This window comes from Armigeres subalbatus, chromosome 3, assembly GCF_024139115.2.
Source record: "Armigeres subalbatus isolate Guangzhou_Male chromosome 3, GZ_Asu_2, whole genome shotgun sequence".
NCBI lineage: Eukaryota > Metazoa > Arthropoda > Insecta > Diptera > Culicidae > Armigeres > Armigeres subalbatus.
In genome coordinates, this window is record NC_085141.1 from 313894221 (window position 1) to 313913987 (window position 19767).

A 19767-nucleotide genomic window follows, 5' to 3' on the forward strand; every position below is an offset into this window, starting at 1 on the left:
GCAGCGATAGATAAATTTTGTTTACAACTGGGGTGGGTGGAAATGGGGTGTTAAAAATATGCCAGCTGATGCATAATAAATTAATGATTTCGTGTGTGTTACTTCTACGTGAAGTTAATGAATGTTATTTTTCCTTGTTTTCGGAGAACAAAGCAGAGAAAGGCACTGCTGCTGTGCCTTTCTCTGCTTTGTTCTCTCCGAGGCAGCCAAGTTGGTTGCGACGAGACGGACGCAATGAGAAAACAGAACTGTGCAATAAAAATCCTATTCGACTAAATGCTGATGTCATATTAGAAATTTGGGGACAGTACTCGTCGATAGCAAATCCTTCCGCACGCGATGGCATATGAGCAAGTCAAACCACCTTCCTTTTGCCAGTGGAGATATATCAGCTTCCACCCTGATATTCTTCCCTCCCCTTCATACGGGAGCTTGGCAGAAGGAAGGTCAAAGATATGTGCCATCACAAATATTGCCCTCCGCTCGCTTCAAATCGACTTCTATAAAAACATTCTTCATGCCTGCCGTATCCTAACGGAACTATCAATTCTATACTTTCGCCTCTAATGCTATCATGAACATGTACGTCCAAGTTTGGAAGATGATATTAGCATTTCCATATCATTGATGCATAATGTTGCCAGACTTGACGAAATGTTTATTCTATATCATAACATATGTTCACGGTGTATCAAATATACGGGTATTTGTCGGTTTAAAATTTGTTATTCACCACTTGGAATTTAACAGAAGCTTACATAACATGTTTAATTATTTATTTCTGGTATTTCTGGTTCAATCCGACAAACAGCAATGATTTTTTCCAATAAACAAATCTGGCAACGGTGAAGAGATGATTATTTTCTTGTGTATGCACACCTTTGTTTGCGTGTTGGCTGGCGTATACGTTGTATTGTTCGGATTGAATGAAGTTGCATAGCGTAGATTTTGAACTCACCATTTTACTTATTGCGCTAGTGAATTTGAGTCTTCCGCATTTTATTGCATTCGCAATACGGTCGTCAAATTTGTCTCTCACTTCGAATTTTTTAAAGCAGTTTTCGACAGTTTTTGGACGCGAAGTGAATTAATTGGTAGTCAATATTGAAGAAAAATGTGAAACTCAGTTAGTGAATATGTTTTAGCAGTGATTTAATCAAGGAAACAGTGGGAAAAGATCAAGTGAAAAATCAAATGCGTGTGTATGTGTTTGCTGCGAACGTTCGGAGTTAGTATGCGTTCGATAAAAATACGAATGCCGGCCCAGGAAAAAAGGCAGTTTTCAGCGTTTTTCCTGCAATTTCTCGATAATTGTTAATTTGGATAAGGAAAAATTATATGAAAATGTAGTGAATATAAAATGATGAAGGTAAGTCGGGAAGAAGCCCCAAAATATTGAATTTAGGTCAAAACTTTATTAGTATTAGTGCAGATTCGAATAAAATCATCGTCATTATCGGATTGATTACAGTTTATAGAGCCTTAACTGCAGAACGATGTGGGACCAGCGATTGTATGTTGTTTTGTCGCATGTTGGATGCTGGAGCCATTTATAACATTAAAAATATAACAAAAGACAGTTACACATTTTTGGCGGTGTTTTCTTAAATTTCTTGGTTGGTATATTAATACCTTATCTATATTCTAGAATGGATGAACTAAAAAGCATTCAATAACAACATCTATTACTCCTGGATTCTGTTAAAGTTTTAGTTTTAATTAGATCTGTACGCCGCCACCGGTGATATTTCTTGGCCACCATCGGCATCAAAAATGCTTAGGCGCGCCACCGAATGGATTCCATTCAATGGAAATCGTCCACCACGTAGATGAGTATGAAAAGACTGTTTCGAGTTTGTTCGCATATCAGCACCATATCGAAGCAGCGCTCCTTCGTTTGTCAGGATTTGTATTACGCAGCTACTGATTGTGAAGTTTCTGCCACATTTGGAGCTGTAAAGCTCTGGCGAACCCATTTGGTATGCATATCCTGATTTAACCCTTCCTCTACCAAACCCCCTTTTAAAAACGAAAATAAAAATCTTTTTGGCTGTAACTATTTTGTCTTTTGAATTTATTCAAGTCTCGGGAGCTTTATGAATTTCCAGGAGTTATTCTGGATTTTAAATGGATGTTAGCATTTGGCCATTATCCAGAGCGCAAGCTTCGGAATGATTATTTTAGATATTTTGAATGTAATGTTTTTTAAAATACTTTATTTTCGTGATTTTTATATTAATTTATAAATTTATTTATTTTATTTATTAATTTTATTTATTTATTTATTTATTTTATTTATTAATTAATAATATATTATAAATTTATTACGAGAAAGGCAAAACCAAACTGGATTTACTTTATCGATCTTGTGATTGATAGTCCTTCACTCTACCACAGCACCATTCAACACTTCGTAGGAATTGCATGTTAACTTAGCATAAAAACCATTCGATTCTAAAATTTCCTACTCGGGTTTCTTGTTACTTGATTGCACAATAACCGGAATAAATGGTGATTTGTCACATTATTGAGTAATATCAAATCAAACATTGAGATTCTCTCAACTTTTCTGTAATTCTGTTTATACAAATAATTTAATTTGGAAAGACACATAAATGTTACATAATATGCAACTGAACGTTTTTGTTTCATGTATGCAACATGAGCATTCCTTGGTTGTTGCTTCATGCAATTTTTTTGTGTTCTTGTGTTTTGTAAATGTTTTAATCATTGGCGTAAATAAGTGGGACTAGGAAGGTTTAACCCTCCATAGAAAAAATAGCCCCTCCCCCCCCTATGATTTGAAAAGTTAATTAACAGTAGCATCAATTTTCAACATTGAACAAATAGTTTGAAGACAAAAGAGTTATCTCCCATATTGACCCTATCATAAAGAAATGAGTGGAAGACAAATGAGCTGGTTTCTCATTTCTGAGCTAGATTCCTGTGTGGCAGTGAAATTGCGCTTGGTGTCAATTATAAAAAGGCAATATCTAATTAATTTGGCAGCATCAAAGTAAGTTGTTCATATCCCAACAACGAAGAGTCACCAAAATATAAATCAAAGCAATCGTGGTACTACGCCAGCAGTCAAAGACGAGTTGGATTCTCATCAGAATACGGGAGGAATTCCCGTCAGAATCCGAGAAGAATTCTCATTGGAATCTTAAGAATTTCTTTCAGAATCATCGAAGTATTTCAACTAGAATCGAGAAGAATCTTAACCGCAAGCGGGGCGAAGATTAATGCAACGATGCCTGTGAAAGACGCGAATGATCAGTTATTGTCCGACCCAACTGACCAGCTGAAACGCTGGTTCGAGGACGTCGAACAACTTTTCCAAGTACCATGCCAGGCCACCACCACCTCGGCATGACCTGCCTAGGATCCGACGTAAAACACGCATAAAAGCCGAGATGCTCAAAGCTGACCCCATGACATCCGCTCAACTACTGCATTGTTTATTTCGTAATATCTGGGACACCGCAACTTTCAGCGACTCTACAGCGGCAGCAGGCCGGATTCCGTACCGGAAGACCCTGTGTGGACCATATTGTCGCGCACCGTATCTTTCTGGAGCAGGTCAACGAATTCCAAGAGTCCCTTTACTTGTTATTCATTGATTACGAAAAAGCTTTCGACCGCCTCAATCACGAGAATATGTGGGGCACCCTGAGACGCAACGGGGTTCCTGAGAAAATCATCAGCCTCATCGAGGCACAGTACGAGGCCTTCTCGTGTAGAGTGCTGCACAATGGGGTCTTGTCGGCCCTATCCGGGCAGTGGCTGGTGTGAGGCAAGAATGTATTCCATCACCAGTACTGTTCCTCATCGTATTCGACGAGATTCTGGTAGGTGCGATTGACCGTGGACCAAACCGCGGGCTGCTATGGCAGCCTATAACCATGGAGCACCTGAATGACCTCGAATTTGCTGATGACGTTGCACTCCTCGCTCAACGGCGCACTGACATGCAGAGTAAGCTCAACTACCTTGCCGAGCGCTCCTCTTCGGCAGGCGTAGTTATCAATTGACAAACGCAGCCAGCGGAGAATGTAGAAAGCTTCCAATATCTTGGTGGCCAAATTGCGTCAGACGGCTGTACCAAGATCGTCATGGGCGCACGGATCAAGAAAGCAAGAGCTGCCTTTGCGAGTTTAAGAAATATCTGTAAAAACAGGCAGATAAGTGAACGCAACAAAATACGAATTTTCAACTCTAACGTGAAATCTGTGCTGTTATACGCTAGCGAAACATGGTGTGTATCAGTGGAGGACACTCAACGGCAGCAGGTGTTCATCAACAGATGCCTGCGGTATATAGTTCGGGCCTGGTGGCCTCACAACTGGGTCTTAAACAACGAGCTCCATCGTCGTTGTCACCAGAAGCCGATAGCAACAGAAATTCGGGATCGAAAGTGGGGCTGGGACGGCCACACTCTACGTAGGGGCGGAAACGAAATCTGTTAACAAGCATTAGACTGGAACCCAGCGGGACATCGCAGAAGCCTCAATAAAGAAATAAAAGAAGTCGACCGAAATCTAAGCTGGCAACCCTTGGGAATCTGTGGGGGATACTCTCCATAATCCATGGAGAATTTGCTTCAGAATCTTTCGTTAATTTGCTTCGGAATTCCTCCGCAGTTGGTCGAATATTTGTTTCGGAATCGTTCTGAGATTTGCTTCGGAATTCTTTGACGATTTGTTTTAGAATACTTCGACGATTTTGCCTTGGAAGCCCTCAATGATTTGCTTCTGAATCCCTCTGACGATTTGCTATGGAATCATTCAACAATTCACTTCGACATACATCCACGGTTTGCTTTGGAATTTCTCGAAGATTTGCTTCAACATCCCTGAAGGATTCCCTTCGAAATCACTAGAAGTTTTTCGGAATCCCTGGAGGATTAATTCGGAGTCCCTCGACGATTTGCTTCGGGACCACTCGACAGATTGCTTCGGAATCCTTCGATGATTTGCTTCTACATCCCTACGAAATCCCTGGAACATCCACGTTGGTTTTGCCTTTCTCGTATACAAAGTATACGTAAAGGCTATATCATAGATATAATTATCAAGATGTTGGAGTCAGAACAAATTAGTACTCATTTTATGGTTCCATGTTCTAAGATTCCGGTACCCAGTGAAACAAAGCAACGCTTCAACATAAATTTTCATTGTTCTAATTTTGTACTGTTGTCAAGGTTATCAAACTGTCTGTTTGTTGTTTTCATATATACTGCGGATGTTCAAGGAATGGAATTATTTTGATTTTCCATACATATAATATCTTTATTTGTATTTCAGATCGACGCTTAAAACTCTGGGTTTATTGATAATGTATACCTAATGTTAAGTGGATTGAGGAATTGCATGGATAGGCATAGTCTGAGCACTCAATCGGTTTTTTCTTCCGTTGATATAAAAAAAAGTGTTCCCGTTGAATTTTTGATTTTTTTCTCCAGGGAATTTCTTCTGAAAGCTCAGAAATCCGACGTCATATGTCTTTCCAGGAATGTTTCGGTATCAGTATCAGCCGTCGGATAAACCAAGCAATCGATTGAAAAATTCTCTTCAGCGTGATGTTACGCTATAGGGCACTGCACGGAAACAGCTCTTTCTCTTTCGTTCCTCATAAATTTTGACGTTTACTGGCCTTGTTGTTTTCTAATTTCTTTACAGCGAAAAAGAGACAAAGCAGTCCGTGCAGTGCCCTATAGGGCACTGCACGGACTGCTTTGTCTCTTTCTTGCTGCAAAGAAATTAGAAAACAACAAGGCCAGTAAACGTCAAAATTTATGAGGAACGAAAGAGAAAGAGATGTTTCCGTGCAGTGCCCTATACTTCTGTTTTTCCGGCACCACTTTGCAGACTTTTTTACTTCTCATGGCGTTTATACCAGTCACCTTTCCGTCGTTTGGCTATTCGATGAAGCCAAATGAGATTTTCAAATACCGTATGAGATTAATCTTCAACGAAAGTATGCGTTATGAACATGGGGGTGATGTACGGATATTTCTATCTCAGAAGAGCCACCTACCGCTGCGTTACCCTAATTGAAACTAAACGAAGATGACGAAAATATGCTTGGGTGGCTTCTCCTTCTTGGATTTAATTCGACTGTTGGAAAGCGAGCGTCAAACACCGGTACAGCAACATGTTCGTCGAATCAATGGCGTTATATTTGAAATTCATTTCTTTCCGTTCCATATCTCGATCTTTATCATCGCCATACCGATCCGCCAATGCATACTCATTATGCATTCTAAGAGAAATTCTTGAAATCACGCAACTTGAGTGTTAGTCAGTTCCTCTGTGTCTTCACTCCAAACATTGTAGTCTAGTCAACAAATCCACCATCTGATACCGAACCGCAGCATTCAGCAGCATGATCTGAAATTTGTTGGCTTCATCACCACCTTGTAAGAACCCCTGATTGATTGGTTCACGGCTACAATTTCTGCAGTGAGCTCTGCTAAATTACTGTCGAACTAATGAATTACTTGGATGACGGCTCATTCGAGCCACCGTTTGCCCATCCGATCGTGCGTAGACTTGAAACTCAGATACATTCGCAGCCCCTGAATGGTGGATTTGGCCTTCAAGCCTTTGGGCGAACGTTGCGGTTTAATTCATGAAGTGTTAATGGGCACCGTCAGGGAAAAACGAGCTCGGTGGTTTGATGGCTACCGCTTCTGCCTTATAAGCAGGAGGCCGTGGGTTCAGGCTCGTCCCTTTCCTACTTTGTATTTCTATCTTAGTACTTTCTGTGTTTCACGTAATACCAAAAAAACGATTCTTACTGTTATAACCTTCCACGCAATCCATTAACCTCCCGTGGCACCTATGAGAGGTCGTAGAGTTCTCTGCATCGTTCTTAAGTAGGTATCCAACAAACCATCCTTCCCCTTCCTCAGCATTCGCAAGCACGTAGCCAGGACAGATCTCGACTATTGGAGAGTGCATTGCTTCCATCTAAGAGTTAGTGATTAGTCCCAAATCAATATCTGTGATAACGATGAAAAGTGATGCTACTCTCATACAATAGTCTTGGCTTGTACCACCTACGAATTTGTGCGAACTACTGTATGCTAATGCTAATGTTGATGGACATCGTCAGGGAAGGCCTAGAACGGGAACGTATTTTACTGATTGTTGTCGAGCACTTGTATAGAAGAAAAAATACGAATAAAAACAGCACCACAGTAAGTTGATAAAATCACCCATATTCTTGTTTACGTACGAACGCGCTTTCGAACGAAAGTTGAAGCGCATTCCCGTTTACGCCAGCAAAATCAAATGGAGAAACGGATCGAACGAATCGCATTCGTTCGAAAGTATCGTTCGTCCGTAAACAAGAATACGGGTGAATAACTTTAATTAGTTATTCGTTTGCTGATGTCAAAGATGATGAAAGTTGTGATTTTGGATCGTATAGATTGAGGATTAAAAAATGTATGAAGATTTTTGGAAATATTAAAGATTCAAACAGATTTGGTACAGTATAAGCGGTGCAGTGACATATCGGCATAGATATAATAAATATAATGTACATAGTATCAACAAGTATTTGCAACAACAACAAATAAAGTATTTCGCGAAACTTTATAACCTTTATGATTCCCTTATGAAGTTTATTTATGGCATTTATTACTTTTAGAAACGAGATGTCTAATGGCATTTATGGTTGATATTTATATATCTCCCATCGCTATTGATAGTTCTGATCATTCAATTCAAAAAAGAAACAATCTAATTTTAAATTCATCCTAATCAATTCCTTCTGTATTTAAAAGAAAAATAAATAATTATTTCGGGACATGAGCTAATTATGAACATTCAACTGTAAATCTGCATTCTCGTATCTGGCGAATTAAGACTTCTAAGTCCGAGGGGAATGTCAAAAGTTTTTCCATTTCCAAATATCCTGAAAAAACGGCATATATTGTGCGAGCCTCGGTGCGAGCTTCGTCGTCGTTTTCACGGTATGCTACAAAAAACGGGATTTTAGACTTGTATAATTTTGGTTTTCTTCATCGATGAACATCTCGTGATGCGAAAAGTGCCGGTGTTGAGGTGTAGAGGCTCTGATACGTCTAATGCATCTGGTAGTGAGGGGTACATAGAACGACATCGCTACCGGGACTATAAGATAGAATACCCTAAAATAGAACATTGATAACGGAAAAAGCTGTTTTTCTTTAAAATGTGTATTGAAGTACTTCTTCCAGTATTTGGTTATATGTCTCAACACTTCTTAAACCCGCGATTATTTGTTCCCGGGCGTATTTTTGCCAGTTTCTTTTTGGAAATTCGAGTTTACAATTTGCGATGCAAGCTTTCATATTCTTCAACATACCGGATCGCTGAATATGGGAGAATAGAGTAAAAATTATCGTTATGTTTTTCTACGTATAACGTTCATTGTAATAATTATACGTACCGTATTTTCATATCAATAATGCTTTCATAATATTATAAAATGTAAAATTAAACTTTAGAATTGCCTTTTAAGGGATAATTTCTGCGTGATTCGATCTCCGCCAGTTTTCATTTTCGAAGTTTGTTTTTGTTTGAAGAAGAAAAAAACTTTCGGAAATGTTGCTATGACAGCCGTGCTAAAATCTGTTCTAAGAGGGCATCAATAGATTACGTACTGAAGCGACGATTTCATTGCTGGGTACCGAAGACCGTTCATAGCATGCGTAACAGGAACCACAAAAAATCGTCAGTTTCATATTGATTGTTGGCTATATGTTCACTCCAAAAACAAACTTTTTATAGAAGGCTCGGAGACCCATAGTGTTATATACCAATCGACTCAGCTCGACGAATTGAGGTGATGTCTGTGTGTGTGTGCGTGTGTGTGTGTGTGTGTGTGTATGTGTGTGTGTATGTGCGCACCAAAAGTACAAAAAGTTTAGCTCACTTTTTTGCACTTACCCTCAACCAATTTACTCGACGCAGTATACTGCCCCATTGTTTCCTATTGAAAATTGGCCGGATCGGACTATGGACTTGGAAGTTATGGCCAAAATACTTTTCCTCATAAAAAAGCGCGTAAAAAAGTCTAGCTCACTTTTAATGCACTTACCCTAAACGGATTCCCTCACAACAGGCTGCATTCGACGCAGTATCTTACTCCATTGTTTCCTATCGAAAATTGGACGGATCGGACAATGGGTTTGGTAGTTATGGCCAAAATACTTTTCCTCATAAAAAAGCGCGTAAAAAAGTCTAGCTCATTTTTAATGCACTTACCCTGAACGGATTCCCTCACAACAGGCTGCATTCGACGCAGAATACTGCCCCATTGTTTCCTATTGAAAATTGGACGGATCGGACAATAGGCTTGGTAGTTATGGCCAAAATACTATTTTTTACCGCACGAGAAAGGCATCATCACCGCTAGGTGGATTAATCTGGGTTTTTTTTTTGTTTGTTTTGGAACACTTGGAACATTCCTGTCGAAATCCCTGGTGCATTGCCTTCAGAATCCCTGGAGGTTCCCTTCGGTATACTTGGAGGATTTTCGTCGGAACCCATGGAGAAATGTTGCATTATTTTTTTCCGTTTAGATAGAGAGTATATCTATGAAATTTGCAAAAATATCCACTGCTTACTGGTGGAAGCCTGATGGCGATTTGCCACATATTGTCCTTTGAGTGTGCAGGACAAAGCCGAGCGCTACTACTTGTAGCAATCATCGGATGGTAAACAAACACACTTCGATACTGTGGGTTACAACAGAAAGCACGTGCTTGAGAAAAGGAAATATGGATGAGTGTGACTGATCCGCAGTTAAATGCTTAAATGGTTGGAATATTTATCACTTTACTACTAAGATAATTTAATGAGGTGGTAAAATGTTCAAGATTTTTTGAAGATAATTTCAAAATAATAGAGGTAATAAACTATAGAGGACGATTGTCGCTGCGGTTCCCTTTGTTCTAGTTCCCAAACATGTTGGGTACGCAACTGTCAAAACGTACTGATTTTTCCTGCGTTGACGCCCTAGCGACAATCTTCCTCTATAGTTTATTGGGGAAGATCCATTAATTACGTAACGCAAAAATTGGTTATTTTCACTTTTTGTATGAAACATTTGAAAATTTTGTATGGGCCGTCACACTTCGCTCAACTCCCCCTCCCCCCTCTAAACGTTACGTAATTTGTGGACGCTCCCTTACCTCTATTCTCAAAATAAAGAAAATAGATGAAGAGCGATAGCTCCTCCTAGGCATCGGGGCTAGTTACGCCAATGACTTTAATGAAACTGATTGAAACCAAGTGCTTTTTAGAAGATGTTGTGCGTGCTACTTGGGGAGTAGGGAAAAGTGAGTAATGAGAAGTGAGTTGGGAAAATTAGATAAGAAACAGGAAGTGAATTGAGAAAAAAAATGTAAAAAGTAAGAAGTAGGAAGTAAAAAGAGTGAAATATGATATTAGAAGTGAGAAATTCAAAGTTAAAAGTGAGAAGTAAGAAAAAAAAGTTAGAACTGAGAGGTGAGAAGTTAAGAGTGAATGGCGAGAAATGCAAAATGAGAAGTGAGAACAGCGAAGAGTGAAGTGAGTAATGAGAAGTGGGCAATGAGAAGCGAGAAGTGAGATGTAAGATGTGTGATGTGAGAAGTGAGAAATGAGTGTTGAGAAGTAAAAAATTCGAAGTGGGAAGTGTGCGATTAGCAGTGAGAAAAGAAAAGTGAGGTGTGCGTAATGAGAAGCGAGGAGTGAGTAGTGAAAAGTAAGTAGTAAGAAATGAGAAGTGAGAAATGAGTAGTGAAAAATGAGAAGTGAGTAGTAGAAAATGAGAAGTGAGGACCGAGAAAAGGCAGTGAGATGTGATATGTGGAAAATTGTGAAATTAATCCTTATCCCTTCCAATTTTTATCTTTTTGCCCCTTTTTCTTTTTTTTCCTTCTTCCCTCTTCCTTTACTTTCTTCTTTTTTCTTTTTTCACCCTTATTTTTCTTCTTTCTTTCATATTCCTTCTATTTCTGTCTTTTCTTCTTTATATTTCCTTTTTCATTATTCTTTCATTCATTTTCCTTTCTTCTTCCTCCCTCTTTACTTTTTCTTCCTTCTTCTTCTTTTCTTCTGCCTTCTTTCCTCTTCTGTTCTCCCACTTCCTTCTTACCACAGTCAAACAGATATAACTGTTCGAATATTTCACGTAAAAATCATCGTTCAAAAACCACTAACGCTATCTATGTTTGGCCAATCATGCACTAGATGGCGGTAGTGAGTGAACGGAAACGTGAACAAAAACGATTGGGGCACTGCTTGTGCTCGTTTAACCTCCTGAGGAATATTCAAATGCACCGAAGGTGAACAAAGAAAATTTTTACAGTATTGTGTCTGTTTGTCTGTGTTCTTTCCTTTTTTCATTTTGTTCTTTCGTTTTCCTTCTTAATTTTTCCTACTTTCTTATTCCTCCTTTAAGTGAGGGAGAGTTCAATGTACTATGTAATCAGAAAACATCCGTTTTTTGGCAATTTTGCTTATTTGATTGGGCCAGTTCACCTATCAGTAACATCTTTAACTTTACCGAGAAAGGTACCAATACTGCTAGGTGGAGCTACACATTCAATATTTACTTAATTTAGTAATGGATCGATCAGTGGAAGGATTTACAGGTTCTGCATATGCATATCGGCTGCCCGGCTTACGGCATTTTATAATTGACGGGCCCATTCCCCATTTTTGTCCAAAATCACCATAATAAATGAATTTTCTATGGAATCCAGCGTTCAGTGTGCCTCGAAGGTAAATAAAAGAATATGTTTACAAAAAAATGGATATTTTGAAAGCATTTTGTACTTTAACCTTTCGGGACTCGAACCGGTGTAAAAAGTACAAAACCTTCGAAAAAAGTTCGCTTAGCGGTACAACATGAGTGATCCAGGACCACGCGAGTCCCAAGGTTAAAGATTAAAATTTAATAGTGGAAAATTTCGGGGTTCGTCAATTGAACTGCTACATTAGGGGTAAACATAATATAATACAAAATACCCATTGAGAACTAGCCCTAAACGTCACCGATCCTGAATCTGATAAATTTATCTGTCTGGAGTATGTTGGAGGTCGCGTCTGTTCTAAAACAGCATGTTTTTTGTGCAAGTCCTGAAGCGATATCTGATCTAGTTATACCCCAAGAGCAACTGTGGGCCTCTTACGGTGGGTTCCTCAATCGTTTGCGACGAGTGACTCAAGGAAAAAGGATGAATTTGATCAGTGATATGTTTTTTAGTTAAATTGAATAAAATTGAAAGGAAATATTGTTGTTTGGATCAATACATCTGTTTATTCTAATGTAGCACTTCAATTGGCGGACCATGAACATCCAGTAGCGCGTCGGCGGTGTTTGCGCTTGTTTTGTTATTTTTCTCAACATTTGACAATTCTCAGTATTCCAGAATAACAAAACTGATAAAAACTAATATGACATATTGTCAAAATGTTAAATAAAAAGTGGTTTCTCTTGGAGAGCGAGGCAATAAAACGCGTGTAGCTAGTAGAACAATCAGTATAGGAATGAATTTATTTCTGTGCAAACTAACAATGTATCTTTGTCAAGGCTACCTCGATGTGAACATCTAACACTCCTCCTCACATGTGGTATAACTTGATTGTTTTACTCCTGCCGCCATCCGGAATTTTTGTAGCTTCACTCTGGAAAGCGGCTTCGTCATCATGTCAGCTAATTGTTCAGTGGTTGGACAATACTGAACTGTGATTATACCTTGCTTCTTCAAATCTTTCGTAAATGCGTACTTAGTGTCAATATGCTTCGACCTTTTTTCAATTTTCTCTCCGTCTAGCTGATGAATACAACTTTGATTGTCTTCAAATATTTTGATAGGTGTGATGTACCTGTGAATTTGAACCACTGTGATAATTGTACAAACTCACGCATACATAGCGTGTTCATTGCCGCCAATGGGCTTCTATTCAAAAGCTAAAATAAATGTAGTTAGTCTACTCTGAAACCTAGCTTGAATCACTTCATTCGCCTACTAAAGAAATCCCTTCTAATCTTCTCTTGAATTCCCTTGGGTTGATTCCTTCCTCTACCATTCTTCCTTTTAGTAAAATTCAACACATTTAACAGTGGCGACGAGGTAAACGTAGTTTAATTTCAAATACCTAGTATTTCATTTCGCGGGCAAATATAAAAAGTAGTGAGCTGAATTCAATTGCCAACGACTCTCAACAGTAGGCTACCAGCACGGTTTGCTCCTTTTTGAACAAGGTAGTTCGTATAGTGGCAAGCGAATCACTCGTAGGTATCTTTCTAAAACTTTAGTGATTTCTGAAGAATATCAGTGGAATATCTAGAGAAATTGATTTAACATAGTTTCAGCCATCTTTTGTGGAAGCGTGTTTTTTGTGATTCCTAAGTGTGGCAAGATTTCCATTAGAGGCTTCTTTTCAATTGATTTACATTGATTACCGTCAAAGAGTGTAGGTTTGAGAAGTGTTTTTTGTGAAAGTGTAACACCCATTTTTTAAAAAATTCTCAATTTTCTGAATTCTCAATTCTACGCATTAAATCACATCTTTGATTAATTGTTAATTTATGATCAATAGAAAGTACATATTAATTTTTATTCCAAAATCACAGCATTCTCATGCAAACCAATTGTTAGCAGTACAATCGATTACAATTGTTCAGGGATCATCAAGCTACAGTTTTGTATAGACATTTGTCTGATTTGTATAAACTGTAAACAGTGAAGGGTGGTATTGAAATGATCTTATTGTCTTCGTGCAGCTAATGCCTGTGTATCATCTTTAACTTTTGAAGAAATCATGTTAAACGATATCTTTATCAAGCTGTAGAACAAACTTATAAATTGACTGTAGATTCGGCCTTGTTTTGTAATTTGTACATGTGTGAAGAAAAGAAAAGTAATTTGAAATCAAACGAAAGCGAACATTAATCTCTTGAACCTCTGACGAAATGCTATGGAAAATATCGTAGGTTCAGAATTGGTTTCAAATTATTGTGGGTTTGCTTGCTTAGGAATTTAAAAAATGTGTTTATTTTTAAGGGTAGGCCAAATGGTCAGTATAAACAAACAATTAGGATCGTTCCAAATAGAAATGTTTTGAAAATCGAGCGTCAACTGAATGGAGCCTATTTGTACAGTGGTTGTATTATGTTATTAATGAATATTTGTATAGTTTATTTGCAACAAACAGTACATATAAAATTTGAGAAACAATATGTAACGCAGCTGCAGTGGCAACGGCCTATTAAACAGGAAAAAGAAAGTAATCATGAAATCGTAATAAAGAGCAAATGCTCTGAGATCAGTTATATTGACTGTGACGCGTCATTCTTCAACGAATATGTTCCTTTTTGGCTAAAAATGGTAGAAACCCAATATTCATGTTACGAGAGTGTTGCACGTGATTTAAATTATATGGTAGCAAACATAATTTATGGTATTGACAATTCTTGCCCAGAGAGGATGATGATAAGTAAACGTTTAAATTTAAGAAATAAAATACCAAAACAGACAATAATGGTTTTTAGGAAACGTTATGGTATAAATGAAAAGTTATCTTTAGACCATTTAAATTATGAAATAAATGTAAGTTATTACTACCAATGTCCAGAAGTGGCTTATGTAACAACGGGATCGTCCAAAGAGACGGTTGATTTAAAACGCAAAGAAATTCATATGCATTTATTTTTCGGTGAGCTTTTATTGCTTTTATTGTTATTATGCCAAGATACTAAATTGCATGTTATATTACTGATTATAAAAATGCGAAGGCAATCTGTTGAAAGTTTACTTTGTTATGTTTTAGGCAATAGCCAATGGCCATTTAAATCAGATCAAGATGAGTTTCATGAGATCTTTTTAGATCTATTTTATAAAAAGCATTTAGTATGTGTGACATGTTTTAGGTTACGTTTTCAAAGGAAATCCTTTGAATTTTTTTATTGTATAATGTTAAGCAATATTTCGGGCACAATTAGTATTGTGATAGTACCACAACCATATGTTGTTGAAATTAAGCAATTAAAGAGGAAAATTCCTCCAGAAAATTGGAATCATAAAAAAGATAGCTGGAATTTGGCTATACGAATTAAGAACGTTAACATGGAACTGTATTCTTACTTTATTTTACAGGCATATTTTGGGAATACGAGTGGACGAAGGTGTCCAGCTTCTCTTCAACGAATGCGAACTAGTTCAATAGAAGGTGTATCAAGACGGCAAGGGCCATGCATGTCGTTCACGAATGAGCCACGCGATCAACTGGATAACAAGAGGAATAAAGTCGCGACGAAAATGAACAATGAACCCGAATTTGGTCGAATTTGGTCATTTTGGAGTTTTGAGACGGAAAATACTAAGTATGTGGTTAAACACTCAAGTAGAGAAAGTATTTCGGGAAATTCCGTTGATTTTATTTTTGCGGTTTCGAATTGCTGTAGATTATATTGAAATTCAAATGAATTTGCAACCATGCTTATTTGTATATGACCTCCATAAGTTTGACAATTTGCCTGTATTAGCGACTCTGAACATGTTATTAACTATTAAAAGGGGAAGAATTGTGATGTACCTGTGAATTTGAACCACTGTGATCATTGTACAAACTCACGCATACATAGCGTGTTCATTACCGCCAATGGGCTTCTATTCAAAAGCTAAAATAAATGTAGTTAGTCTACTCTGAAACCTAGCTTGAATCACTTCATTCGCCTACTAAAGAAATCCCTTCTAATCTTCTCTTGAATTCCCTTGAGTTGATTCCTTCCTCTACCATTCTTCCTTTTAGTAAAATTCAACACATTTAACAATAGGTTCCGGAGGTTCGCCAATGTCATTTAATAACTTTTTCAGCCACAGCAACTCTTGACAGGATTCAGCCAAAGCTACAAACTCTGCCTCTGTTGATGACAGTGCTACACAGTTTTGTTTTCGTGCGCCCCATGATATTAAACCGCTGCCAAAGAATATTAGATAACCGGAAGTCGATTTTCGATCACTGAAATCACCGGCCCAATCGGCATCTGTATAGCATGTTAGTCTATACAGAATAGGTCCATAGGAATAGCTGATGGCTTAGCTTCACTCAATCCAAATCTTGCAGTTAGTTTTGAAATGTACGCCGATTGATTAATCAGGAAAGAACCATCTACTTCATGTAGCTTCATCCCCAGGAAATATGATAAGTTTCCCAATGATGACAACTTGAATTGCTTCTTTAGAACTGACATCAGCTTCGCAAATTCTGCTTCACTGTTACAAGCTATGACCATATCATCTACGTAAACGGCAATAAAATCGAGATCTCCATTCCTCTCTCTTTTATATAAACATGGGTCTGATTGGCACGGTCGGAAATTCATCTTACGTAATGCGTTGTCCAAGGTTTTATTCCAGATTCGCCCGGCTTGCTTAAGCCCGTAAATGCTTTTCTTGAGTCGGCAAACAGTATTTGAATCAACCTTCAGTCCAGGCGGAGGCTTCATAAATATTACTTCATCCAATTCTCCGTACAGATAGGCTGACTTCACATCTACGTGCTTTACAATGAGTTTCCTTCGACTGGCGATAGTCAACAGCACACGGAAGGTGGATTGTTTGACAACTGGAGCAAATACTTCTTCATAGTCTGTACCATATCGTTGTGAGAAACCCTGGGCCACCAGTCTTGCCTTGTAACGGATCACTGCACCATCTTGATTGGTTTTCTTTTTGAATATCCATCGGCTTCCGACGGCTGCTTTTCCCAACGGTAGCTTTGCTAACTCCCAGGTATGGTTTTCCATTAGCGAATTCAACTCCTCCTGCATTGCAATCATCCAATGTTCCTTTTCCGCACCTTGAATTGCTTCTTCATAATTGCGAGGTTCATCTTCTAATTGGATTGCTGCTCCAGTTACCTCGCGGTATCGAGTGGGAAGAACGCCTTTTGTCGAACGCTTTGATCTGCGGTTACCTTCAAACTCATCAACGTTGGAGTCATCATTTTGTAATGTTGTATCAAAAGAACTTTCACCGGCAGATTCAAACTCCTGCTGTTCATCAGCACTGTCTTCATCGAAATGTATTGCTTCGTTGCGTTCATTTACATTTTCTTCATGCTGCTGTTCTCTTGAATCAGATGAATGAGGTTTGATGTGCCTGCTTTTCTGCAATTCATATTCGAATATTTCTGTCTTCGCATCGTTAGTGTTGTATGGTTTCTGATTTAAGTTTGTGTTTTCAACGAAATCTGCATCTCTGCTTATTACAACCTTCAATGACTTCATTTCTATAAACCGCCATCCTTTATGGTCAGTTGAGTAACCAACGAATGTCATTTCTTTAGCTACCGGACTAAGTTTCTTCCTTTGCTGCTTCGGAATATGGACGAAAGCAGGACATCCAAAAACACGCAGGCGATCCATTTCCGGTTTCATTCCAGTCCAAACTTCATAAGGTGTTGACTCTACAGACCTTGATGGTAATACGTTCTGCAAGTGTACAGCCGTGTTCATTGCTTCTGCCCAGAATCTATTATCCATATTTGCGTCTGCCAACATGCATCTAGCCATTTCCATTTGACTGTGGTGAATAGCTTGTTGTGTATTGCGGCAATATTCCATTTTTTCGATAGAAACGTTTCAGTTGGTCACTTGTATATTCTCCGCCATCATCTGATCGGATTGCATTTGGTGTTCGGTTAAATTGCGTTTGAACCATTTTGACATACTGCTGAATCTTGTCTGCTACCTCCGACTTCTTTTTCATGAAATACAGTATACAAAATCTGCTATGATCGTCGGTCAAAGTGATAAAATATCTGAATCCGCTTAAAGACTTTGTTTCCATTGGCCCACACACGTCGGTATGTATAAGGTCGAGCACAGCACTGTTCTTCTTTTCTGTCGAATTTGGAAATGGTTTTCTGCTCTGTTTTCCCACGAGGCAACAATGCTTGCAAATTTCACAAATACCGCAGTCTTGTACTTCGATGCCGATTGCCAATTCTCGCTTGACTATCTGCTGTAGTATTGCTTCGTCACGGTGCCCAAAACGTCTGTGCCAGGTATGTTTGCAATTTCCAACGCTATAAACCAGCGTGCTTGATTGCTACTGCAGCTACTTCCTTTCCAGCCATTATCCAACATCCTTTCTTATCGAAACGAACATCTGCTCCTTTGCTAATCAGCTTACTGACAGAAATTAGGTTCAGTTCTAATCCAGGAACATAGAGAACATCTGATAGCGTTACTGCTGTTCGTTCTCCGTTTTCGTCTACACTGCGAATTGTTCCTGATCCAACACCTTGAATCTTTGCTTTGCTGTAGCATGAGGGAATATGATTTTTCTTTTTTGGATTTTTCTCTTGGTTTCAGATTCTTCCTTTCTTTTGGATCTTGGCTTAGGAAACAATCCTTTTTCTTCCCAAGCAGCATACTTGTCATAAAGGAGTTACCTTGACCTATATACAACCAAATCCAGTCATATATAAGTTGCTGCAACCAAATGGGCTCGAATTGTGCTACTCGGGTTGTGACCTCTTTTTCCGCAATTGTGGCAAATTATTTTCTTCGCATTGACCTTCAGAGCTGATTCTTCATTTTCATCATTATCTTGCAGCTTCTTCGAGTATTCTAAGAGCTTTCCCTTAACGAAGTCCATTTTCAATTCATCGTCCTTCAAAATCAGCAAGGCCGTTCGAACATGTTCATAGGACATCGGTAAACTTCGCAATAATATCGCTACTTGAACGTCCTCTCCCAGGTCCTTTCCGGCGCTTAGAAGCCTTGAGAATAACTCCTCCAGATCATATATATGAGCCTCCAGGTCACCTCCTTCCGCCAGCTTTTTATCGCAAACTTGACAAATCAGTGACACCCTAGAGCACATAGTTGTCTTCTGGTGTTGAGCCTTCAATTTGTCCCAGGTTTCTTTTGCCGATTTTGAATCTCGAATTAATGGATGTTGGCGCTTTTCGACCAGCAGTGAAATCGTCGCTCGAGCTTTCCGGTCTCCCGAGGTCCACGCAGCCGTGACTTCAGCGGGCGGATTTTCAGCGACATACTTCCATAAATCCTCTCTTTCCAAAAGCATTTCGGCTTCGAAACTCCATTGAGGGTAGTTTCCATTTGTTAATTTTTCGATTCCTAGTTTGGCATCCATTTTGAATTTTTTTTTTTCGTCAAACGTCAATTACTACTAGCCTACTGGGCCCATAACCTCTTGGAGAGCGAGGCAATAAAACGCGTGTAGCTAGTAGAACAATCAGTATAGGAATGAATTTATTTCTGTGCAAACTAACAATGTATCTTTGTCAAGGCTACCTCGATGTGAACATCTAACAGTTTCTTCTCTAGGGGGGACGGACTTACCCACATTTCCCTTATCATTCTTTCAAAATCGAAGTGAGTGTGATATTTGGTATTAAAATTTGTTTGTGACTTTTTGTTGCCTTTCTCGTATTCTGATTTTCGATCACCATAATCGCGTAATGTTAGGCCATCTGGTTTTCATAAGATGATAAAAAGAGTGTTCTTTACAATCTTAAGAAATTCAAGTGGTTCCACGTTACATGGTTATGATTTTGGAAATGAAAACAAAAAATCACAAATATATTATATTAGGATAAAAAAAATATTATTCTTCAATTTGATTTTTCCACTTTAAGAGCAATCCTCACGGAATCCAAATTTAAAAGCACTCGCGTTTTCAAGGGCACAGCACTCAAAACGAAAGCAACGCATAACTGCCATTTTTATTATTTCACGCATGCT

At 38.6% G+C, this 19767-nt stretch overlaps 1 long non-coding RNA gene across 1 annotated transcript; it reads right to left on the reverse strand.

The window, feature by feature from the left end:
• Positions 1-7656: 7656 nt before the first annotated feature.
• Positions 7657-8665, reverse strand: LOC134220832 (uncharacterized). Its single transcript, XR_009982074.1, has 3 exons — positions 8443-8665; positions 8222-8365; positions 7657-8161 (listed from the first exon to the last, which is right to left on the reverse strand). It is a non-coding gene; the product is annotated as an uncharacterized LOC134220832 (long non-coding RNA).
• Between the last annotated feature and the right edge of the window lie 11102 nt (positions 8666-19767).